General features: G+C 47.6%; 1 long non-coding RNA gene across 1 annotated transcript; it reads left to right on the forward strand.

The window, feature by feature from the left end:
- The first annotated feature begins 1,691 nt into the window (after positions 1-1,691).
- Positions 1,692-8,993, forward strand: LOC125159587 (uncharacterized). The gene is made up of 3 exons (XR_007149832.1): positions 1,692-1,778; positions 6,580-6,701; positions 8,832-8,993. It is a non-coding gene; the product is annotated as an uncharacterized LOC125159587 (long non-coding RNA).
- Positions 8,994-9,305: the final 312 nt, after the last annotated feature.

Genomic DNA, 9,305 nt, shown 5'->3' on the forward strand with positions numbered 1-9,305 from the left:
TTCCCACCACACAGCGAATCTGCTGGTGCCTGGATCTTGGACTTTCCAGCCTCCGGAGCCGTGTAGGGCAAATTCCTGTGGTTTAACTCACCCATCTGTGGTCTTCTGTTACAGCAGCTGCAGTGGGCCAAGATAGCATGTTACCTGGCATTTTCCGCTTCTGAAATATGGCGGATAATAATCGGAAATATGTCCTCTGCACGCACACCACAGACACAGCCGCAAGAGTGTAAATACGTGGGTGCTTTAGCCACCAACAAGTCCTTGTCATTCTTCCCAATGGAATGTGTGATTACTATCACTTCCTTATTCTCTTGAAGTCCTGAAGTGCACAACGTCCTTGCCGTGGTGGGACCTCGGCGCAGGCACGTCCGGCTGCTTGCGCACTGTGGCTAGTTTACGAGACCCCGGGAGTGGCAGGGAGAAATGAAAAGAAGAAACTGCATAACTATTAGGTTGTAACGTTTGATCAGTAAGTTGACAGAATTATGGAAGCGGATACGCAGCAGAATCAGAGAGCTACCCTCGTGGCAAGATCATGCAAGCGGTTTTATCACCCAGTTGTAAGAAATGATTATCTTAAATAGTCTCCCTCAGCACTGGGCAGACATAGTTAATTATCTAGTCGTTTCTAGGGCATTTCAAATAACTTCTATGAACCTGCGGCTCATTAAAAATTCTAATGCACAGAGTCATTTAGATTCCGCACTAATCCTCATGTGTGTATTGTTTTGAAATTTTCTCTAACCGTTATTGAAAATTCCTTTTGAAGTCACTGCCACTCCATACCCTGACAAGGAGGATGCTAAGAATGATGTTTTGTAAAAACTTTCACCGGGAAAAATGCGTGGGACAACGGATCTCATAATTCTGAAGAGAGAAAAACAGGTGTGCCCTATCAAACGGACTTAAAATACGATGCTCGGATGAAGAGGGGGGCGGGGCTTTGAAATATTCTATTGAAGAGTTGTCAGAAAAGGGCATTATAAGCAACCCCTCCCCAATTATTCATTCACAAAGCAAAACAAAAGCAAAACATCCGTGTAGGGAGGTAGTTCTGACACCAGAATTACAAACAAGACTATGTGACAGCAACACCCGCCCGCAGCAGCCGGTTCACAGGGACTGTGCGTGTTGTTCTCAAAGATGATGTTTAAATTCATTTTAGTTTGTGGGCGACGGGGGCCACTGAGAGCTTTGACATACAAGTTGGACTCCTCTCACTCCGTCTCCCTCCCTCTCTCCCTCCCCTTCTTCCCTCGGCCCCCTTCCCACTGCTGTAATCAACCTAACAGAAGGGGCAGAAAACAAGATTTCTTGTCCAATTTTTTCAAGGATTATTATTCATGGTTTTTTTTTTTTTTTTTTTTTTTTTTTTTTTGCTGACCTCAAAATTTCCACCATGACCAATAGTCTGGTCACTACACAGGGAGGATCCTGAGCCCTGACCTGCTCCCTGCCCGTGTGCGGGGACGGGACAGTCACGGCTACCCTGTGGGAGGTGGGACGGGCAGGTGTGCACACAGGACACGCAAGCTGCCCTGGACGGAGGGCGGAAGGAGGGACGGGGGAGTGAGGCTGGGGACGGGGTGGGTGGCTGGGACACGCCTCCAGCTCTAATGGTGACACGAGACGGCCCTCTGTGACCCAGCACAAAGCCAGGTCCTCAGTGACAGTAAGCAGCCTGGACTCAGGATGTGCATGTCCCGCAGGGGAGGGAACGGAGCACAGACAGGTGGCATCATGCTGAGCGGTTGGGTGCGATCCACAGACTCACAGTGAGTCACAGATGCCCATTGCGGGCGGTGTTGACCACGTGCCGCCCCCCGGGGCCCCGGGTGAGGGGGACTTCGTGTTTTTTCTGCAGGTTCTCCCTGAATGGACAGCAGCGGGATCCCCGGAAGGGTCAGGGGAGTTGGGGGGGATTGGACAGAGTCTCCATGTGTGCGAGTCAGGGTTCCCCAGACAGACAGAGCTGCTGGCTGTGAGTGGAGATACAAATGACTCATGATGATGGGCAGGCTCAGGTGGCTCGTAGGCTCAGGGGCCCCACTGTCCGCCACCTGCAAGCTGGACACCCAGGAGGGCCTGCGGGGAGTCTGAGGCCAAACACAAAGGCCAGAAGACCAGGAGCAGTGACGTCCCAGGGCAGGAGACGGATGCCCCAACTCAGGCAGAAAGAAAGGCCACTTGGGCCCTGGAGAGGTTGAATGGCACTCTCCACACTGGGGACAGTGACCTTCCTTGCTCAGTAACCCCTGCCAGAGACACCCCCACGGACACAACTCTGAATGTCGGCCAGCTTTCTGGGGGCGTCCCTCCGCCCCATCAGGTTGACCGACCACGTGTTACCGCTCGGGAATAGCAGGGATATCCCTTGGGATGTGTTCTTTCCTGGGGAGGAAAGAACACGGAGACCCAGGCCCAGAGCCCGCTTGAGAAGAAAGCAGCACCGGGAAAGGAGAAGCTGGCACCCCGCACACCGGCCCGGCAAGCACCAGCTTTCTACCGCTGGAGGGGAGGGGGCCAGGGCCGGCCCCACGGAGCCACTGCTGACTGGGAGGGTTTGGTTGTGATTGATGGATTGATTTAGAGCACAGGGAAGGAGCAGAGAGAGAGGGACAGAGAATCCCAAGCAGGCCCCGTGCTGTCAGCACAGATCCCCACGCGGGGCTCGAACTCATGAACCGTGAGATCATGACCTGAACTGAAATCAAGAGTCAGACGCTTAACCGACTGAGCCCCCCAGGTGCCCTTTGGGGACGTTTTGAATCCTAGAAACCTTACCGACTTTCAGAAACAGTCAGGCCGCGTTTAATTTCCCCAAACAGCACCCCCTTTCTGGCCCCTCGTATTTCCCTCTGTAATTCTTCTCCCCACTTCCGATAAAAACACACATCTTAGACATTCTGTTGTCGAGGAGCTCACGACGGCAACGCCAGTTTATTTGTTTGTTGAGGTTCCCGGGGGATTTTGTTTGCTCTTGTTCTTGAAACACATTTTCTCGGGGCAGGTAATTCTAGATTGGCATTTACTGTTCTCTCCATGTACCGAAAATGCTGGATTTGGAAAAGTCAACATTGGTCCCAAAGGATCGTCACTCTCTCCCTCACTGCTTTTAGGACATTTTGTTTGTGTTTGACGTTCGTGCGTTTTCCTATGATGTGGTGGGTTTGAGGGGGATATGTTCTAGTTGGGGTTCTTTGCGATTCCTGAAACTGAAGAAGAATTTCTTTTACCAGTATACACACATGCGTACTCGTTTTTTAAAATATTTTATTTCCTTCGCGTTTGTTTCTCTTTTTCTTTTAGGGCTCCAATCCCACACATGTTTGTGCCTTTCCAGATAGAATAGAATAGAATTCTTGGTCACTAACTTCTCTTGAATATTTTTCAAATTTTATCTTCTTGTGCTGGATTTTGAGTGCTATCTTTTTTTTTCTCTTTTTCAAAAAATTTTTTTAATGTTTATTTGTTTTTGAGAGACAGAGAGAGAGAGAGAGATCAGGGGAGGGGCAGAGAGAGAGGGAGACACAGAATCCGAAACAGACTCCAGGCTCCAAGCTGTCAGCACAGAGCCTGACGCGGGGCTCGAACCCACACACCGTGAGATCGTGACCTGAGCCGAAGTCGGACACTTAACTGACTGAGCCACCCAGGGGCCCCTGGGTCCTATCTTTAAGTTTCTCCTAGTTGCTTTTTGGTCTTTTGACTACGATCAAGCATAGTAATTGTCTTCCTGTTTTCCTAGTCTCTCTTTAAATATGTCTACTCTGTGATTAAATATATACAGTAAGTTTTAAATTTTAATTATTGTATTTCAATTTGTAGATATTCTGTTTTAAACCTATTTTTTTCAAATCTACTTGATGATTTTTTTTAATGGGCATTTGGCCTTTACTCACATTTAAACACTAATTTTTTCAGTTTAAATATTTTAAACACACTATTTTATATTCAGCTGTGATTATTCTAATATTTAAAAGTTTTTCAGTTTTGATTCTTTTTTATAGTTTTTGCTGTACTGTTCTGTGCATGGCATACTGTTTCTGTCTTTTTTTTAAAGTTTTTTTTTTTAATGTTTATTTATTTTTGAGAGAGAGAGAGAGAGAGAGAGAGAGAGACAGAGCGTGAGCAGGGGAGGGGCAGAGAGACAAGGAGACACAGAATCCGAAACAGATTCCAGGCTCCAAGCTGTCAGCACAGAGCCTGACGCGGGGCTCGAACCCACACACCGTGAGATCGTGACCTGAGCCGAAGTCGGAAACCCAACCAACTGAGCCACCCAGGTGCCCTGTTTCTGTATTGATTGTGATTATTAACTGTGAACTCATATTGTGTGGAAGTTTCCCTGTGAGAAGTGGCTGAGGTTAAATGTGGGGTCTTGTAGAGCAAATTTGCATTTGATAATGCAAGTTTACTCTGTTTGTTGCCTACGGGGGTTTCTGACTTAACATTCCTGGGTGAAGTTTTACTCTGACCACCCAGGTACTAACACCCTGGGAGACATTCCCCGGGAGGGAAGGAACCCCCTGTGGGTGAGTTCTGAGCCTGAGGTATCTTTTCCTCAACCCAGGGGTGCAATTTAAGGTAGACACTTGGCCTTCTCTCCTGGTGATGGACAGCTTCTCTCTGCCATCCCACTTAGCTGTGTCCCTTGGAGTCCCAGTGATTCCGATGTCCCATCGGAATTTCGAGTTAGGGGACCACAGCAGTCATCTCCCGCTCAGCCGCCCCCAGAGCTCTGGAAAACCTAAGGCTAAAGTCACTTGGGTTTGAAAAATGCCCTCGGGGTCAAAGCCTCAGCATCAATGCTTAACTCTATTCCTCCTTTTTTAACTGAATTAGGGCCACTGGGGGATCCTCACGGTATTGAGGGATAATTGGTGTAACAGCAGATTTTAACATGTATCTTCTCCAGCACCACTGGTTTCTGGTGGAAGCGTCCGTTTGCACACCTAGTTGACCCTACCTCTGGACACGGAATTCCCAGCATCACGTGGTAGCAGCTGGGGGTAGACGGGCTGTGCACCCGCCGGACAGGGGTCCAATCTGGCCCCTTCCCTCCTCTTTGCTGCAAGAGGGTGGTGCTGAGAGCTGAGTCTGATTCTGTGTTGGCTCAGGGAGATTCTAAAATCCGTGGTGTGCTCTGTTGGTTCGTGTTGCATGAATTCTGTGGAAGGCTTTCCGGCCACCGCTCCTAACAAACGGCGTCATTTTAGAGTCAGGGGGCAAGCCGTTTTACCTTGACCGGCGTCCGTCACGAGAGCTCACCGGCCCTGCTCCTCGCTGCCGCCTGGTGCGGGACACAGAGGGACCGCTTTGGTCTTGTCGCGTGAGGCCCTCTGCAGCATTCCCACCGGCCACCGCCACGCAAGATGGCAAGTCGGCTGTAATGCGACGACATCAACATCTCTGCTAATAATGCCCAATCAGCAGCGTTTTTCCAATAACCAAATAGTGTTTATTAGTCCCACACCCGCCCCATGCTGCTGCAGGGTACCTTCGCCGTATCATCATTAATTAGGGTAATCAAATTCCTCTTTTATCTTCGTTCGGCGATTACAAAGTCACTTTGTCAGGCATAAATTACTTGTTCATTATTATGGAAAAATGTGTTTCTTAACAAACTTCAAACAACATATACGTTATCTTCTGTACCGCACTGTCTTCTAGGAAATAGATACCATTTTCCACACTGAATAAGTATAATTCAGAAGGACATTTCTAAATAATACCTCATCCGGCTTTATGTTCAGTCTATGCTATTTCAATGCTTCATTTGACTGGGATCTACAAAGTGATATAATTCATCTTTAAAGTTAGCATCATTTTCCTCTCTTCCCTTGGAAAAGCTTTTTGATGGATATATTCCTGGCTGAAAGTCACACAGCACTTTTAAAAAACCTTAGTGTTAGTTAGCATTGAGACGCTATGAGCCCTGAGTGCGTATATGTGTATATGTCTCCGTAATATGTATATATGTAAATATATGTATGTGTATATATCCTTATCATGGTGTTAGTGGTATGAAAAAGTGGCATTAAAAACACTGAAGGACCGGGGCGCCTGGGTGGCGCAGTCGGTTAAGCGTCCGACTTCAGCCAGGTCACGATCTCGCGGTCCGGGAGTTCGAGCCCCGCGTCAGGCTCTGGGCTGACGGCTCAGAGCCTGGAGCCTGTTTCCAATTCTGTGTCTCCCTCTCTCTCTGCCCCTCCCCCGTTCATGCTCTGTCTCTCTCTGTCTCAAAAATAAATAAACGTTGAAAAAAAAAATTAAAAAAAAAAAACAAAACACTGAAGGACCAAAGCTATACCTCCAATCAGGAAACATCTTCCACTTAATTTTAATTTCAATTATAAAATTAATTACATGATTTTAATATTGGATAGGAACCCCCTTCTTTTGCCTTGCCTACGTGAAACTTGAGTCAGAATCACCTGGGGTGATGTGGACAAATGGAGATCTCCATTCCCAGAGCCAGTTTAAAGTTCTCTGGGTGTTTTTCTGTACTTTGCGTTGAACACACCCCGCAGGTGATTTACGAAATCTTGATTCGATGGCTCTCTTGTCATTCAGCCTGTAGGGGAGGCGACACATCACCTCTGTCCTCTTAGGGTCTCCTGGCAGGCCTGAGAATTACGTTCACAGAAGACCGGCGACCAGGAGGAAATAGTTCCGAACGTCTGGATTCATTTAATGTAAGTTTGACATGACACTGGAGCCCCACTGAGGAACGGAGACCCCAGGATGAGGCCAGGCCTGAGTGCTGATCTAGGGGGTGGAACGAAGAGATGCACTCGTAGAAAAGTAACTAGAATGTGTGGGGGAGTAAGGAGAGGTAAGGGTTAGTTTAACAGGGTTTAACAGATTTTCCCTCCCCCAATCTCTGGTGACAAGCGTGTGTCCTTCCTCCTGGTATAGGGAGAATGGCTTTCACAAGGGAGTTTCATCTCCTGGAAGCAAAGGGGGTCGGGGTCAGACCCCCCTTCTTGCATCTGCTGTCTTCAAGTGCCTGTAGCTTTAAATAATCCTCACGCCAAAGGGGCATGTTTTGGGGCGGCGTCTTCTGCCACTCTCCAGCCCTAAATCTCATCTACAGCTGCCTCTGAGTGGAGAACATTATGCGTCCTCTGTGCCTCTCAATCCACGGGTTGAGGGTTCCATGCGGACCTACCTTGCAATCTGCTGTCTGACCCTGCTGCTGGCGGCTGATGCTTGTCTAAGTCTTCTCCAGAGCTTAGGAAGATTCGGGTACATTTGTTTCCGGGCCCTCCCACGGGCCAGCTTGCCTTCCGTGCTCTCTTAGACGAGATTCTAACAACTTGCTTATTCCTTTTTCTCCTGTAACTGAGAAGTCACCTGGGGGGGTCACGGAAACTGTTGGCAGGAGAGACCATCCCTGACTCAGGATTCAGTTATTTTTGTTCCTCTGAGACCTCTTTCTGGAAGTCTGATAGTTTTAGTCTTTTTCAAACATATTTCTTAATATCTGGAGTTGAGGAATATCCAGAATGTCCAATGCTCCAAGACCTTGTTGCCTACATACCAGCCCTTTGCTGACTTGATGAAGATTAATATGGCCGCCTTGCAAGCTACTTATTAAAGATGGCAGACCTCACTTGGGAAGGTCCTCTTTTGATCTCTTTTTGAACACGAGCCGGTTCTTGCCTGAGGTCACTTTTTTTGGTCATATTTTGCAGGCGAAACCATGTAATAGCCACTATGCAAGAAAACTGACCATTCTCAACTGCTGGCTTACACTGTGGACTCCATCGCTACATGGTGTTTTCCCGCATACGCAGACAGTAGTTTCAGCAGATATTTTACCTATGCGTATAACTTTTCTGATTCCAATACCAGACGTTGTGTGCTCTGTTGCCCTAGTGGTAGATTTTTCCGTGTTTATTTTTTTCCTACGACAACACTCATCGTGGTGCAATTTTACATGTTAGATAAAATGATGCTAGGTATGTTAACAGGTAAGTTTTCAAACCTCAGGCATTTATAGTAAAAGAAATCTAAATCATCCTCAACTGACCTTGAAATTAAATATTCCTGGCTGGGGGAGACTCTCCTCCAAGGACACCATAAGGGACAGGATGTCCTTCCATCGTGCGGTCTGCCGTCTTCAACAAGTAGCTCCCAAGGCGGTCACGTTAGTCTTCATCGACAAGTCCGCGAAGTGGGGGGAAAGGCAAAGTGCTTCCTGGAGGCAGCAGAAACCATTTCCATTTCCATTCCATTCGTGAGAAGTGCCCTCCACAGTCTCGTAGGCCCATGGGTGGCATAGACGCGTCGTTCCTCCATGCGTCGTCTCTTCTCAGAAGCAGCTTCTTCCTGCAGAGGGCATAGCAATCCTGGTGGGCGGTAACCTCTGCCAGCGGGCATTTGGGAAGGCTCTCTGAATGAAAGGATTGTACAGACAAAACTGCGGAACGTTTCCTTGGTTGATTTGCTTCGTGAGTCCCAGCAGAGTAAGGTTTTGGGGTTGGTGGAGGACAGATCCTAAGCAGTAAGTTAATGCTTTAGATGCCAAGCTGTGGCATGTAGAAAGGTATAGATCATAAGCTCAAGTCCATGATGCAGTCTGAAATTAAATTTTATTTTCGAGTACATGCATTTTTTTTCTGGAAGATGGCCCATAGCTTTCTTTGGAATCTAAAAGGCGTCGTTATTGAGCCTGTTAGGTATTTAGAATGGACACAGGCGATGAAGGGTGGGCGCCGTGGCTACCCTGAGAGAACTCCCATCTCAACTGCTTCTGTCCAGTTTTGTGTGACTGTGAACAAGTTACTGTTTCTCTCTGAGCAGCTTTTTCTTATTTGCAGAGTAAATAATGGCATCACCTCCACCTGGATGCTGGAGAATTAAGTGAATCGACGTGTACAAGCACTCTTTGCAGGGCCCACACATGGTACGTGCTCGGCGAATGTTAGCTGTTTCTCTGCTCAAAATTCTGCAGATGTTTGTGCTATGAATGAAGAAAGAAATGGAAGGTAAGAGGCTACTGCCATAGAGAGGATAGACAAAAGGGGCAGATGCAGAGGAGGCATTAAACTGGTCTGCAATTGTGTAGAAGCCCTTAGCTGAAATATATTCGCTGTGGAGCTAGTCTTTTTATATCACTCATTTTCCAGCAATTTGCATGACATTAACTATAATTATCACTGCTATTACAATTACTATTATTGTTTGGCTCTCTTCCTAAAGCTAAATGAGTATCTGTTAGGGGCGGAGGCTGGCCGTTCCTCTCGCGGAGTTAACAGTGGGACCATAGTTTGGAGTTCCAGCATCCGTGACAC

The sequence above is a fragment of the Prionailurus viverrinus genome, unplaced genomic scaffold, assembly GCF_022837055.1.
Source record: "Prionailurus viverrinus isolate Anna unplaced genomic scaffold, UM_Priviv_1.0 scaffold_51, whole genome shotgun sequence".
NCBI lineage: Eukaryota > Metazoa > Chordata > Mammalia > Carnivora > Felidae > Prionailurus > Prionailurus viverrinus.